This window comes from Ambystoma mexicanum, chromosome 8 (genome assembly GCF_040938575.1).
Source record: "Ambystoma mexicanum isolate Mex_15411 chromosome 8, UKY_AmexF1_1, whole genome shotgun sequence".
In the NCBI taxonomy this organism is placed as follows: domain Eukaryota; kingdom Metazoa; phylum Chordata; class Amphibia; order Caudata; family Ambystomatidae; genus Ambystoma; species Ambystoma mexicanum.
The window spans coordinates 605,063,673-605,080,914 of record NC_090929.1 but is presented as its reverse complement, the minus strand read 5'-3'; positions in this window follow the sequence as shown (position 1 = coordinate 605,080,914).

Genomic DNA, 17,242 nt, shown 5'->3' with positions numbered 1-17,242 from the left:
TTGTTTTTCCCAGCTGAATAGCCCTCACCAGGCTGCACACCCACACACCCCAGTGTTATTGAGCCCACTTCTTACCCTGTTAAATAACCTATTATAGAGTGAGAGCACCAATCAGTACTACGCAGTCCTCTTCCCACAAATACCCCAAGCTGAGATCGCAACAGTCCTTATTCCAGTTAGCGCCCCCCATATTCCCTCCCAACTAGGCCCCTCGTGTAGAGAAAGTTTTACGGTTGCAATTACAATCAGTAGCTAATACACATTAAAAAATAGAAAAGGGTTGTGAGGGATGGAGAAAAGGAAAAGGAGAAAAGAGGGGAATGAGCGAGAGAGAGAGAGAGATTGATTTAACTTGTTTGCTACTTTCCTTCCTGCTTAGATGATTGGCCTTGTTTGGACTTGCTTACATTATCAAGTACATCTTTTGTTGATGGGTTACGGATAGTTTCTTGAAAAGTATCTCTGCTATTTCTTGTTTGTAAACAAGTAAGTTACTTGTATGCGGTACCTTCCGCCGAGCCAGTTCATGCAAAAATGCGATATGTTTTAATCTCACAACGCATTCCAGATGATACGTAGGTAATGTCTGATCTTGTGACACCTGTGCATTCTGAGCATTTCTGTGGCTCATTTGGAGGGGTCAATATAAATCCTTTGTTTAAGAGGTGGCACCCATGTTAATTCAACATTAATCTCTCTATGGCACTCTTGGGTTTAACTCTGATAGGCATGGAATGAGCCGAGAGGAACCCCTGAATTAAATACACATGTTGAACACTAAAAAGAGGTCCTTTAAGAGTTTAGTAAAAACAAAACAAAATACATCTTGTTGCTCCTTTCTTCCCCCCTCGGTTATTCCATAAACATTTCAATTTAAACATCAGTTTCTATCCAAACGCCCCCCTTTATATTGACTGAAGGGCATAGATTGTTCACTCTATTGTGAGACTCTGTTCTTGTTTAAAACTTAGTGTTCTCCGTTAAGCCTCTATTGCCATTGTAATTATTGCTTAGCCATAGTTGTGTCTTTCCATTAATTTCCTTAAAATGTGTTGATGCCCTGACCTCTGTGCATTAGCTATCCCCTGTTTAATTTCCTGTTGGATGGTGGTGATGTGGGAGTTCTGCTGTGATACTATTGTGAAAGTATCCATGGATGAAGAAAAGCAGTTTCCCCCAGGGGTGATACTTCAACGCCTTGAGCAAGTTAAGGAAGTCTGTGTACATATCCAGACGTGCCATGGCTGGGGAGTCCAAGTGCTCCTTTTATTTGTCAGCAGAGGCAATACTTGCTTGAACTTTAATGTAACATACTCAGGTTTACTACTGTTTAGAGGTACCCTTAGTCTGATCTTCCAACGTTTAGTAATGGGGCTTGGAGGCACCGCTATATCAACCTACAAAGTTGAGGAGTTGAGGTTAAAAGCCTCCTCTTTATTCCCCCATAGCTTTCCCCACCAGTCGTCTGGAGACTTTCAGCATTGCAGGGCATACGTTAGTGTGTAATTGTGAAGACCCAATTTACTCCCCTTCTTCTTCGAGAAAAGTCTAATTGATAAAGTTTTATTAACCTTTGTAGGCTTTAGCTGTAAGATTTGAAATAATTTGTCAAATCAACAAGCTCTTTATGCCAGTAGAGTGTCACCGGGCACAATAGATGGCTTTAATTCTTGTTCAACCTTCCCCCTTCCTTAGATCAGTTGAAATGAATGTATAATGCAAAGAAAGTAGGTGGAACTGGAGATTTACTGTATTGCAGAAAAACGTATGATGAATAATAACTTCAATGGTGAACTGTTTGAGAGAGCGCTATGACTTTACGAATTGCAAGCAGTCCATCTACAAGGGCTCCTTCTGCTACACCCGTCAATCACCTTACCTACAAGGGCTTAAAGCTCCCAGTACATTGGACTCTGCAGCAGCTGCATTGCCTCTTGTTATATTCACACAGATCCCTTGATGTAGATTTGGTGGGAAACATTCCTCCTCTGCCTTCTGTGTTCCAGGCACTCCTTACCCAATCTCTGTCATTTTGCCCCCAAATACAAACTTGCTAACACAGTCCACAGGTGAAGTTGGATATCAGGAAACACACCCAAACTTCTCTTCATTCATGCCCAGGCTGGTGTCAAGCTATTTTCTCTATCTTACCAATGCATCCAGAGTGATACTTGACAATTGAATCTGTTTATCTTCCCAGCCTCCAGATTCATGGGGGATGCATCACTATGGCTAAGCAAGACTTTTAGGATGATTACTCTTCGACTGTCCTGCCAAGACAGGATCCTGGCGTTAAGGAACCACCAACTGACAGGATTGTCAAGGGACCCCCTTGCCCTGGGCTTATAATTGCAGAATTGCACGCTTTTTAACATGTGGTCTCGTGGTGCCCCAAATCCCTCAATCCTTCTCTGCTATGTCTTCTGAGGCTAGCACACACAATCCCAAGGAGGAGGTGTTGGGAAGTAATTAAATGGACTTAAACCTGTTGTTACCCTGAAAAGCTGTGAACCTGTTGCTTAATCCATTTGGCTAGTTTGAATTTAAGAGCCATTAAACAGTTACGACATGGGTTGGGTGTAAAGGTTTAGGTTTCAGTCTTTTGTGGATCCCCAGCTGGATCATTACTCCCACCCCAAGATATTCTCTTTCTTGCTATTATGTCAGCAATGGTGGCAGATCTCACTTACCCAAAACACCCTTCTCCCAGTGTTAATCACATCCAGGTGGCCTGGGTTCAAATATGATGGCTTTGTAAAGCCACAGGGAGACTAACAAGGTAATTCATAGAATTCGGCACACAAGTGGTCAGGCGGCTGGCGCACAGTGTGCGAGTGCGGCAGTCTGCGCCAGCCGCGTGCACCAAAACCAATTTCAGTGCACAGCGTATTCATGGATTTCAACATCCATAAGCAGCCGTGGCGCAGAGTGGCACAGCGACCCTGCAGCAGTGCCAGTTATGCCCCCAACCCGCCCCGTGCACCATGACCAGCGCACAAATCCAGTGCATGGCGCAAAGGCCAGTGGACCAGCATACAGCCCCCCAACCACGAAAATGCATGTAAAACTCCACGCGCACACCTCAGAATACACGTACCCCTCCCACGGTAGCAAAAAATGCATGTAAAACTCCCCACGCACCCCTCTGAATACACACGATAGGCCTTGTGCGAGTGGGGTACGTGTATTCTGGGGGTGCGTGGGACGTTTTACACGCGATAGGCCTAGTGCAAGTGGGTTACGTGTATTCTGAGGGGTGCGCGGGTAGTATTACACGTGTTTCCGCTGCCACAGGAGAGGTACATGTATTCTGGGGGTGCACAGTATGTTTTACACGCGATAGGCCTTGTGCGAGTGGGGTACGTGTATTCTGAGCGGTGCGCGGGGAGTATTACACGCATTTCCGCAGCCGTTGGAGGGGTACGTGTATTCTGGGGGTGCGCAGTACAGTTTAAACGCAATAGGCCTTGTGCGAGCGGGGTACGTGTATACTGAGGGGTGCGCAGGGAGTTTAACACGCGTTTTCACTGCCGCGGGAAGGGTACGTGTATTCTGAGGGGTGCGCGGGGAGTCTAACACGCATTTCCACTGCCGTGAGAGGGTACGTGTATTCCTGGGGTGCCCCAATGCCAATCGGCAGTGTGTGTCCTCCCAGGTGTGCCCTCTCCCCCCTCCCCAGGCCCTGCAGGCAGCCCACAACACATGGGAATACCGCTTCACCCCTGGCCATGCCCCGCAGGCAGCCCATACACCCTGGCCATGCCCCCGAGCCAGCCCACATGTCACCATGCACAAGTGAGCACCGACACATGTCCCCCTGCACCCCGCCCACCCAGCAGTGACAGGCACCTGCCAGCAGGCCCCGACTCATGTTCCTGCACCCCCACCCAGCAGTGACAGGCACCTGCCAGCAGGCGCCGACTCATGTTCCCCCACCCACTCACCCACCCAGCAGTGACGGGCACCTACCAGCCGGCCCCGACTCATGTCCCTGCAACCCCACCCACCCAGCAGTGACATGCACCTGCCAGCAGGCCCCGACTCATGTCCCTGCACCCCCACCCACCCAGCAGGGACAGGCACCTGCCAGCAGGCCCCGCTCATATCCCCCCACCCACTCACCCACCCAGCAGTAACAGGCACCTGCCAGCAGGCCCTGACTCATGTCCCCCCACCCACTCACCCACCCAGCAGTGACAGGCACCTGCCAGCAGGCCCCGACTCATGTCCCTCACCCACTCACCCACCCAGCAGTGACAGGCACCTGCCAGCAGGCCCTGACTCATGTCCCCCCACCCACTCACCCACCCAGCAGTGACAGGCACCTGCCAGCAGGCCCCGACTCATGTCCCTGCACCCCCACCCACCCAGCAGTGACAAGCACTTGCCAGCAGGCCCTGACTCAAGTCCCCCCACCCACTCAACCACCCGGCAGTGACAGGCACCTGCCAGCAGGCCCCGACTCATGTTCCCCCACCCACCTAACCAGCAGTGACAGGCACCTGCCAGCAGGCCCCGACTCATATCCCCCCAACATGTCATGACGATCCACAATCATGGGCCTCATGGCCACCCAAATCACACCCCACGCCACCCCAGTCCAAACACACAACCACGTATTACATCCACCCCACATTGAAATCCCCATCACATGATACATCCCAAATGGCAAGGATGCACATCAACACATTTCCGTCACACACACACAATGGGTGCATGTGATAGAGATAACACACATCGTGACATGCATTAAACAAAAGAGAGAATACCACACATTGAAGTATGAAATAAAAATGTATTAAACATAAAAGCAAGGGAATGAAATGAAACACACAATAATGGAAATAATGAAGAAAAAGCTGTATGTCCAAAAAATGAAATCAAAATGTGTGAAAGCAGAATCCAAATCAATCCAAAAGCACATGGGTCCAAAGTGTCTGTCGGTCAAAACAATTCCAAAGTGAAAAAACAAGACAAAACCATTGATCCATGGAATAAAATAAAATAATAAGTGAAATCCAGTGTTGAACTATATACAAAGTACAAATCCAGGGTCCATGAGCCCAACCATTGAAAGGAAACCTACAAAAAACACTACCTAATGAACAACTATGTACAAAAAGGCGGGGTATTGTCCAAGCACCCCAAAATAAATAAAAACAGAAAGGAAACCTAATACTAACTAACTATATACAATGGCGGCGCGCAAGTCCTACTGCTCACTCTGTGATGTCGGGCATCATCAAACTCCATGTCGATGTCCCGGAGGCGGGCCTCTTCCCTGGCCCCCAGGTCTCACAGGGATGTAGTCATCGTCTGTTCCAACTCCCTGCGAGTTGCCTCGAGGCACTCAGCCCGCCTCAACGCCCTGCGCATGGAGAACTCCACATTGACCATGGTGATCCATGCCTCTTCCGTCCGCCGCCACTCCGCATCTATCCGCTGGCAAAACCGCTGCCACACGGAAGACACTCCCATTTCAGGGTCCTCCTGCCCTCCGGCCGATGCCTGCCCCACTGATGTTGATAGTCCCGAGCCATCATCGCTCCCACCTTGAGCCTGCTGCTACTGTCCATGCGCCCTGCCCGATGATGCCGGCACATCCTCCATCCGCTGGTCTCCGGTTGGTGGGGTGTCCACCCCTGCTGGACCTCCGACTCCCAACTGTGGCAGGGATGTGATCTCCACCAAGCTGGCTGCGTTGGTCGGGCCAGAAATACAGGGGGCCCTGGTGGGTGGAATCTGGGCTGGAAGAGGGCAGGGAGAATGACTGGCAAATAGTCTCCACAGAGGAGGAGAGGGCCGCCAGAGTGCCCGACACATGTAGGAACCTTCGGACCATGGCCCTTCCCAACTGTGCCACGTTGGCACGGAGCTCTTCATGATGGCATGCATGGTCCCCCAGGAAGCACACACGTCATCACGAATGACACGCATGCGCAACGCGACAACAATCAGGACGGACCTCATACGGTCATGGGTCTCCTCGTCTGGAGGTAGTGGAGTGCCAGATGACGTGGGCCTCCCCCCTACCTGTGGACTGGCCTGGGACGGGGCATCCCTGCTGGTGCATGGTGGTGCAGTCACAGGGACAGTGACATGCACAGGTCCCTCCGCGGCGACCTGTGCTGCCTCCTGCCCCTGGACTGCACCACTTGCACCAGTGGTACCACCCCACCAGGCCCCATGTGCGGCTCAGTAGCGGCCTCCTCCTCCTCTGTGTAGACCATCAACCTGGATGGCTCTGCACTGTCTTCCATCATCCAAAGCCCCTGTGGGGGCTCACCCGGCCCATTCGCTGCAGCCGTAGTGGCAGACGCTGCACCAGTCCGCTAGCTCCTGGATGATGGTAATTCCTGGGAGGGTGGCTGGGCCTTGCGTCGCCGGCCGGTGGAGGCATCCCTGCCGCTTTGCTCCACAGCGCCGTCTCCGCCCTATTCTTCACTCGACGCTGTGTAGAGGGAGACATAGAACACAAGCATCAAGGTACTGTATCATAGTCCCCTAGACAGGAAGCAATAGCACATGAGTGGCACTGTCAAAGGTCACTTCCATCCTGTCCCTCCACAACACATGGGTCAATGCAGGCAACACACATGCAGAAACAGGCACGGCGCATGCAATCAACATTAGCATCAATGTACAAGGGCCTCTATTGACATAAATGTTGTCTTCAAACTCACATGCATCATGGGTCATACTGATCCCATGCACACACATCACAGGAGGGGCATGCATCTGGCCTCGTACACCACAGACACAGTGGATACAAGGATGACTAGACTGCATCCGTGAATCAACACATCATCACGGGCATGTGCCATGCATCCATGGCGTTTAAATGTCACACACACGCTACTCAGACACACAGACATTTACACCATACATGTCCATGACAGCAGCACACATCTCTCACACCCCATCCATGTCCAAGAACAGAGACAGGCATGCATTCATGTGTGCATTCCGCATGCTGCTCCCCATGTTGCATTGGAACACATGCACCATCCATGTGGTTCACACATGACTGGTCTCACATGCAGCACCATGATGTCCCTGCACACACACATCCATACATGGCCTATGTCACACATACAGGCAAGTAGATGACTACCAGCACAATGCAACATGCCCTGCTTCACACAGGAATGCATGGCCACTTACCGCTCGACTCCAGGCAGGTCTGCCTCTGAAGGATCTGGACGTGGAGCGCTGGGCTCATGCATTCCAGGACCCTCATCTGGATGTTGGTCAGGCTGACCCGGCATCCCTCTGCATCCTCTGCCTTCAAGAGGTTCCGGGCCTTGCTGAGGGTCCTGGACCTGAAGTCCTTCCAGCGCTTCCATACGTGTTTGATGTCACGGGTTGCCACCCCCTCCGCGTTAATGGCAACCACTACGTCCTCCCAGATCCTCTCCCATCCTTCCTAGTCGGCGCGCAATGGTGTGAAGAGGGCATCATAATGCCCCAGAACTTGCTCCACCAGGATACCAACTTCCTTATCGCAGAAGCTGGTAGCCCTCTGTCTCTCTGGCTGGGGGTCGCCAGTGGTCTCAGATGGTGTTTGCCCCGACATGGTGACCCCCGAGGCAGGTGTGGGTGCGCAACTGGGTCCTGGGGCTGGGCTGTGGAGCGATGGTATACCAGTCGGAAGTCTTCTGTTCCAGCAGGGGTGGACACAGCAACTGGACCCCTGCAGATGGCTGATGGGGTCCAGGCATTAAAAACCAGGGCACATGGGCAGCAGGCAGGCAGCAGCAGATGGCAGGTGGGAGCGTGCTCAGAACTCTGGGGGGCAGGAAAATGGCCTTCTGGCAGGAGCGTGGTCTTCCATGTGTTGTCGAGTGGCCAGCTTGATACGGAGTGATTTGGCACGTGAAAAAACTGCACGTCAGTGTGTAATTCGAGGAAAGGCCCTTAGCGCGTAAGCGCGTCTGTTACGTTACGCGCATGGGCGTTTCCCTTCTGATGGGTGCATAGTGATTCAGCACGTGAAAAAACAGCACGTCCGTGTGTTAATGCGTGTATTCTGAGGAAAGGGCCTAAGCGCGTAAGTGACGTGACACGCACGGGCGTTTCCCTCTGCACGGGTTAAAGGTGAGTGGGGCCAGCAGTTCGCTGTAGGTGCCTTTCGTGGAGACCGACCATGTGTGTTGCTACTTTGTGTTGTTTCGCGCACCATCACAACTTCACAGTGGATCAAGGACGTATCTCTTCTTTTGACGGGAGTATTGGCTATGTGTGTTTTTCAATATCACGCTAGTCTGACGGTGAGTCGCGCATGCTATTTTTCCGACTGCGGGTGCCCTTGTGTATTGCGTACCCATTTTTGAGGTCATAGTAGCCTGCGTCTCCCACGCATCCGTGTTTTTCGTGTCCCTGGGTGCCACCGCGTACTGCAGGAGGTTAATTCCACACACGTGTGCTACCAGGGGTTGCATGCATGGTTTTACTGCAGTTTTGGGGTGCCTGAGCGTTGCGTGACCCGTCACTTCATCACCAGGGTCACATACAGCCTTGCAGGTGCGGGGGTGCTTTTAACATCTTGTATCCCACCACCCTCACCCCAATTGCCCAGGACAATTGTCGTGTATACTTCCCTTTGGCACTACTCCATCTGTGCCGGCACTACTCCATCTGTGCCATGGTTGTGATGCGATGAAAGGTGAGGGCTGCCTCAGCTGGGCATACTCCTCGTGGTGGGTGTGGTCAGGGACAAGGCCGGGGTGACCAGGGAGTAGGGGGACTCCAGGGTGTCCAGGGTGGCTGCATAGGGGGAAGAGGCAGGGGTGCGGCAACTCGGGACAATGTTGTGCCACGTGTTGGTGCAGTCATGCCACCACCCCCTGTGGCTCCGGGAGATGCAGTTCCTGTATCTGGCACTGGCGCCCATGTGACCCGGCAGTCCGTTTCATCGACTGCCACAGGCCCAAGGGTAGTGGTAGCTGCAGGTGCATTTGTGGACACCACCAGCCAGGCTCAGGGTCTGCCAGCGCAGGCTGCATTGGCACTAGAAGAGTCCATGAAAGATTTCCAGCAGGTCAGGAGGAACACCGTAGGTGCACGCAGGGCTGCCCTGATCGAGGCAGGTGTCCCTGGGGCAGTAATGTCATCTGCTGCCCCGACCAGCTGGGTGTTGGCAAGTGCAGGGGCAGATGCAGCCAACAACACCACGGTTGTGAGTCTACCAACCAGGACAGTCGCGGTCAATGACCCTGGCACATCGGATGTTGCTGCGCAGGGTCCATTCCAGGGCACCCAGCAGCCACTGATGCAAGTCAGGCCTTCGGTCGTCCTTCCACCTGCCAGTCCTTTGGTTCAATCCACTGGTGCCACTGGCCATACTGATCAGGGCAGCATTCGCCAGCCAGGGTCCGCACTACCACCCAAGAGGAGGAAGGTTGCACCTTGTCAAGATGTGCGTCCCTGGGACATGGCGTACCTGATATTCCAGAGGATGCGCGTTGTGGAGATGCCAGGCTGTCAATTGACGTTGGTCCGAAGAATGGTAACGCCAGACGCCAGCTCCACTCCCGCCCTACGAGCACAGGGTTGAAGGGGAACTAACTCCTGACGCCACAGTCAAGGCACTTCCCCAGGGATTAATGTGACACCAGAACAGTGCAAGCACTGATGGGGAAGGCCGTCCAGATGTCCTCTTGGGCAGGTAGAAATTGGTCCAGCTTCTGATGAAGTATTTGGAGGAAAACTGATGCTGGCAACAGGATGGACGAATGATCCAACCAGAGAAGGTACAGGCCAGGAGGGAGCAGACGGGATCAGGCAGTGAAAACGGAGAGCCCCTTGGTTGGTAAACAGAGGAGGGGACAGGACCCAGGCTGGGAAACAAAAGGGGAACTGGCAAAAGGAACAGGGCAGAAAGGAGGCAGGACAGGAGGAACAAGGCAGATCAAGGCAGGGAGGAACAGAGGCAGAACAGGGCCTTCCCAGGAGCAAAGGGGAAGGACACAAACAGGCAAGCAGGTAAGGACAAGGTTCTGACAGGAAGAAACTTCAGGAGCGAAGCGGTGGGTCGGGAACCAAGCTGCGTTGAGATGCGACTGGCTCCCGACTCGACCGCTAATGAGGAAGTCCTCGCGAAAGCGAGGCCAGGCAGGCAACGCCTCCTGGAACGTGCCCCCGGTGCGAAAGCGAGGCTTGCAACGAAAGCCTCTTGCCGTCACCCGACTGCGCATGCGCAGCAGCCGGAAGCGAGGCCTGCAACGCAAGCCTCGTGCCTTTGCTCGACCGTGCATGCGCGCCAGTCAGGACCCGGCGAGAAGATGTCCCATATCCCTGAAGACACCACCAACGGTAGCGGGGATACAATCCCCAGCAGCGCCTGGCGCCAAGGCAGCCCCCCAAGGACCGCCCAACGGTAAGTGAAGGTGGTGTCCTAACACACCTGAAACACAGGCTGGGACCCCAGACACAGCCACGCCTCATGCACATCAAGGAAGAAGTCTTTCTGTGCGCAGGAACTGGACTCCCTTGTGGACTACATGCGGGAACACAGCCGTGACACGCTAGTGGGGCTGAATTGTCAAACTACGGCTGCCCATCGGAATACCCACTGGAAGCATGTTGCGGATAATATGAGTGCATTCGGCCATGAGGTGCGCACAGCTGCTGACTGCAAGAAGCGTTGGGATGACCTCAAACGCAGCGCTAAGGCCAAGCGTGCCTCTAATTACAGCATGACTCTGGTGACTGGCAGTGGGCCACCACCTGAGGAGGATGACCTTACTCCGCACGAGTCACTTGTTGCGGAGTTCATACCGGCAGAATTAGTCGAAGGAGTGGGAGAGATGCAGGACTTTGATGCCCCGTCCAGTGAGTGTTGTTGGGTGCATGTCCAGCCCATGTGTGGTTTGTTATGCTTGATTGCCACAACATGCTATGTGTACATGGTTCTCATGTGCTAATCATGCAATGCTTCACTGATGGGTGCATGCTGTGCAGGATGGTGGACATGTAGAGCAGATGGGGACTTTCCTCATCACCACGCTTTCACCCTACTCACATGCTAGTCACCCAGATGCCCCTCCGGTCCATGTTCCAGCTCACTGGCCCTTCTGCATGTAGCCAGGGGTGTCTTTCCTCTCCGCACTGGGACTATGTCATTGCATGACTGACGTGCATGTGTCCTCTGCCTGCATGCTGGTACTCCACGTAGGCATGCCCCCTTGCCCCTCCACCCCCTCTGCACCCTAATTTAAACAATGCACTGGTGTGCATCATTTTGGCATACTGCAATGGCCTGTTGAAGCCTCCTGTGTGCATGTTAACTTCCACCAGGCAACCTGCCAGACACATGCAGTGGGGTACATCCTCTGCCCTTCATGTAGGGTGTCTCACTTGGACTGTACAGACGGCAGATGCTCCGCAGGGACATGAGTGCCCATTCATGCTCCATGTGCATTCCATGCATGCCCCTATGTGTCCTTGACTGGATGATCATTGTAGTACCTGTCCAGGATGAGCTACATTTCATGGCATTTCTTCAGCCATCCCATGCCCACTCTGGCTCAGTCCTGCATCACACACATGTTTAGGGTGTCACTGTCTGTGTGGGGCACAGGCATCCCCCTGTTTCAGGCCCCCTGACTGGTGTAGTGGCTTCTGCACACATGGGTGTACTACTGAGGGTTCATCATGTGTCCTGCTTACTGTCCCATCATCATCTGCTGTGTTTTCACTTGACTCAGATGATGCAATTGATGCTAGTCAACACTGTCTGCCAATACACAGGTATTTGGTCACCCTTTTTCTATCATGCAAGGCATCCCTGCATTTTCACTAATGGGGGTGGAGGGGGCTGCTTGTAACCATGCTGCAACCCATTGCATGCACATTGCACATGATGCCTGAACGTGCCCTTGCACTGACTTCATGTTTTTTGATACACATCATGAAGTACTTGTACATGTAGATAGTGAGTAATGTACACATGTTCTGCACTGCATCGACCTACTTCTGGGCTGTTTAACACACTTCTACATGCCTACTCACTGATGCAATGTCAAATTGACCTGGCATGCATGGCAGGTTCTCTTTTGTGTGTGACATGTCTGCTTCATGTGTTGGCTGTCTGTGTGATGTTTATGTGTGTGTGTCATGTGCTTCTAACATGTGTACTCTTCAGATGATGATGCAATGGAGCCAGAGGATGGTGTTGTCATGCCAGGCACAGGGTTGTTATCACAACAGTAACCCAGCACAAGTGGGGGTCGTGGGGTGGTAGACCACGAGAACCTACATGTGCTACAGACCATCTTGTATTTGGCTGGCAATGAGTCCAGCCCAGATGACCACTCTGACGTCCACATCGAGTTGGATGTGCATCAGGTCCATACGTCAGGGGTGAGTGATTCTGATGTGGACACTCCTCTGTCCGTGACACCTGCACTGAGGGGCCAGACAGTGGACACGACAGGTATGCATTACACAGCATTTTCAACTCCTGAGAATCCAGCATTCATCACTGGCACGTTACACTGACTTAAATCTCATGTCTATCCACAGAACGTTACACGCGTTCCAGCCTTGTCCATATTCGACGTTCTCCCGAACACTCTTTATGAATACACACACGGCATCAGCACTGTTTTTTAACCTGCAGGCTTGACACTCTTAAGGTAATCAGCATCTATATTTACTTTGTACTGATCAACAGACACAATTCTGATTTTCATGCTTTTGTATTTCTTCTTTTTCTTTTTCTCTGGTATTCCAAACTACACCTGAATTTACCTACATTGGGCACGTGACCATGCTTATTTTATTACATTGATCTGTTTCACTGTTGTATACTTTATTGATTTGTAATGGCATAAACTTGCCCTGACGAAGGAGAAAGCTCTCCGAAATGCATTGGCGCAATAAGTCTGTTTTAACAAGAGATGCGCTAGCCGCTTCTTCAATAAGAATTAATTAGTGACTTTGCCTTGAAACAATTGTTTTTGATAAACTATTTTTTGGAAAATAATAAGAACTCTCATTATTTGGAAATTTACCATGCTCCGTATATTTATTAGGTTTTACCAATTTTGAATACTTCTTTAACAATTTCACAACTCATGTTGGGTATAATGGAGAGCGGCTGTGTGACTAGGTTTGTAACCTAGTCTTCGTCCTCACAAGTGGTGAGATCTCCGCCTGTGGTGGATCGGGACGCAGGGTCACCCTCCACACCAGTCGCTGATGTGCCTGGGCCATCACGTCGACGGGGGCATGTAGTCGTGCAGCCGCGGGCGGTGCCAACACAACGAGGATGGCTGGTCCTTGGGTCCTGCAGGTGTCAAGCCCAGAAACACGATGGCCACGCACCACTGAGGTATAATGACTGGGAGCAAGACATGACTGCCAATTCAGAACGACAGGGGGCAGCACTTGATAACATCGCTGTGAGCATGGAACGAGTAGCCCAATCAGTGCTCCCCCCTGCTAGGAAGGTGCTTCTCCAGCAGCAGGCGGCACGATCCACGGCCCACTCGCTCAGGCTGGGCATGGCGGCCTCCGACAGGGCACGCCAGGCTGAAATGGTGTCTTTGCGTCAAGCAATTGCTGCTCACGCAGAGGCACAGATGGAGGCCATGGACATTGAGTATGCTTCCCTCAGATCCACTCTGGGTGTGCTCATGATGACCCAGAGGGAGCGGGCAGAGGAGAGGTTTGCTCAGCTTGAGCGTGCCATCTCGGCTGATCTATGTGCTTGTCGGGAGGTACATCAGTTCTCCAGCCAGGCCTTGCAGGAAGAACTCTGTGTTACACGTGTTACCTTGCAAGAGGAAGCACGCGTATCACGGGAGGTTCTGCATGCAACCTACGTGTCATCGCCGCACAGAGCCAGGCTCACCCATCCGGCAGACTTGCTGCCGATGAGGGGCAAGCTGCAGCTGGGTGTGGTCAGGCTCATGTGCAACATCCTTCTTTTCAGGATGAGCCAGACTCGGACGACGAGATATCTCCCACATAGGTTGGGCTGTGCAGACGTTGAGCCCATGGAGGTCTTTTTTTTTGTCTCAACATCATCGCATGTGGGTGTTGAGGTGCACCCTGTACCTCCCCCCTCCTGGGTGCCCCCCGGGTTACATGTGGCCATTTTTTATTTTTTATTTTAGTTTAGTTAGTTAATATTGACTATTTGATAGTCATTTTAATTAGGTTATGTAGGTTGGTCATTGTTAGTTTAATTAGTTAATATAGTTTAATATTGTATGTCTATTGTGCATTCATGTGATGGTGTGGTGCTTTGTGGCTTTTGAAAGCATCCACTGTCTGTTCCAGCTGGGCCCTTCAAGCTTGTCTCGTGTATGTGTTTGCAATTGGGGTCCTGACTCACATAGGCCACTCCTGCTTCCCTTATCCATGGGCTTGCTAGGATGGTTCAGTGTAACAAACATTTACACAAAGCAATACACAAACAAGGCGCAGAATTCCTAAGCGACAAACTACGCCTACACCAACCGACAAGAACACTAAGATCAAGCAACGACATATGCCTGGAACCAAAACCCTACAACAGAAAAAAACTTGGAGGATCATCTTTCTCTCACCAGGCACCCAAAACCTGGAATGACCTACCTAAGAATATACAGAATACAACAAACCACCTAGCATTCAGGAAACTCCTCAAATCATGGATCTTCAAAACGTAACCACAACGGAGACGCACTAGAATTCCTAGACATTAAAACAATGACGAAAATAACTCCAACCTCGAGCCCTCTCAAATTGAACTAACACTCAAACCAAAGAACCAACCATTCGACAGAGTATAAGACATCATGGAAAATAGCCACAAAATAAGGCTGCAGAGACTGACCACATACCTAGACCCAGACAAAAGCCCCAAGTGACACTCCCACTCGTACGTACCGGACGAACATATCCAGACCGACAGACGCAATTAGATAGACGTTGGCCTGCGTCGCACCTGGATAGGATCGATTGAAGGATAACATGCCCGCGTCTAGGAAAAGCGTGAATGCTAACATGTGCCACACCTAGAGTTGTGAACACCAGCCTCCGTGGCGCTCAGATGGAGTTGTGAATGTTAGAATGCCCACACCTGGATGGTTCGCTAGACACTAGCCTGCACCGCATCTGGATGGGGGTGTGAGGGTTGGCATGACCACACCTGGATGGAGTCCTAAACATTCACCTGCGCCGCGTCTAGATGGGAATGTGAGGGCCGACAGGTGCCACACTATGACAGAACTATAAATGTTAGCATGGTAAAGGTCAGGTAACCCACTAACCAATATAAGCTCAAACTCTGCATACTTATCTCACTCAAAAAACTCACACAACCATCTCTCGCACAACAAGCCGCACGCACTTCACAACACTGCAACAACACGTAAGCCAGAACAACAGCACACGCGGACTGACTCCGATCCGATGCCCGCACCAAAGCTCAGCACCCGGTGTATACTGAGTTGAAGCTGCCAACAGAACACCACTCCTCTCACTATCCTACTCCCTTCTTCACCTTACCAACTCATCCCACCTTTATCGTTTACAGATCCACATGAGCGCCTGGGGACCAATTCCGTTGGTGACGGTGTGCGGTACAAATACCTTTAACATTTAACATTTAACAAGGGCTTTGGACTTTCATCATAACTGTGGCCTGTCTGCTGCTGTACTACTTGAGTTAACACCCCTAGTTGGGATTTGTAGCGTTTTATCCACCCCATGTCTGTAATCAATTTGGATGAGTATGTGATTGATGTCTCCATTAATTGATGTGGATCGTGATGTATGTTATTTTCTTGCCTGTATATGTGCTTGATGCCCTTCATGCTGTAGACAGTAGCCTGTACCGTTGGCTTGTCAAAGTCACACTGATGGTGGGAGGAGTTTGGATGTAGGTCTGTAACCTGGCCCAGTGACAACCAGCATGAAGACACACACACAGGGAACTTTCAGGCCGTATAAATATCTTTTATGCCCTTTCTGCAGGGAAATGAGCTTCCACACTACCTTTACCAGCTGACACAGGGACGAGTAATCCTGATGACTGGCCACGTTCGGTGGTGCAGACGTGTGCATGTGTGCGAAAGCAGAAGCACAGGGCTTGTGCTCAGACGTCCGACAGAAGCAGACGTGTTTCCAGGAGCTCCAGGCAAGGTGAGCAGCACAAGGGCCCACACCACAGCCAACCTTCCACCAGGCCACTTGCACATGCATGCTAAGTAGCACCAGTGCTGGGGAGCTTTGCCAGGCATTGTCGGAGAAGCGCACAGTACAGCTGACATGTGTTGAGGGCCAAATGCAAAGTGGCTTTACAAGTTGTCAGGGGCACACGCAGGGGCCATCGAACATATACTCGAGTACCCCCTGCTCCATTGAAGCAGAGTTATTAGGGCAGTAGCGTTCCTAGCCAGAAACTGATAAAGCACACAGGGACAGACTCGTGTGCAGTGCATATCATTTGCATGTGCAAATTGCCACCTGCACTACCTATTGAAAACCGCGGCTGCCAGAACACAACTTGTACTGAAGTTGCTCCTCGCTATACGTGTGTAGCAGCTCACCCAGGGATCATTGCATCATGTGTGATTCTTGACGCATTGGTCTTCCATTTCCCACGCGCCCACATGCGCCTGCCTTACTGCATTGACAGTGTATGACCCATGAGGGGGCCAAGCTAAAGTATGGGTACAAAGCAGCAGACAGGAGTGTTTGTTTGTGGAGGAGTCACTTACTTTGGGGCATGGATGGTGTTGTGTGTGTGTGTTGTTAACACACTTTCAGATTAGAAACTCATGCTCTCTTTGCAGCATTGAAATGTTCCTGTTACCAGACCTGAGAGTGCGCAGGCAGGAGGCCAGCACTCACCCCAGAGATAAGTCTCTCTTTGGCTTGTATTCGACTCATTTGGTACAATGTGCATGATGAACATGTTATCTCAGATTGAGCATGTGTTATTGTGAATAGTAGTTTTTACTACTTTGACTACTTTCCCTTGCCAATCTGACTCCCCTCTCCTGCCGCTCTTTCGGGTTATCCTGCATACCAATGCCTGTCCAAACAACATATCCCTGACCCTCCTTCCCCACCGGGGTCTCAGAGGCCTGTGTAACTTTGACCTTGCAGGCACACAGACCACAGAGGGGGTGGTTGGCTCGTGCCACTACTGCCCCTGGACACTGGAGCTGTGACACATCCCATCAGTTTTTGCATCCTCATTGTATGTTATGTACCATAAATGGTACCCATCCTGCAGGACCAT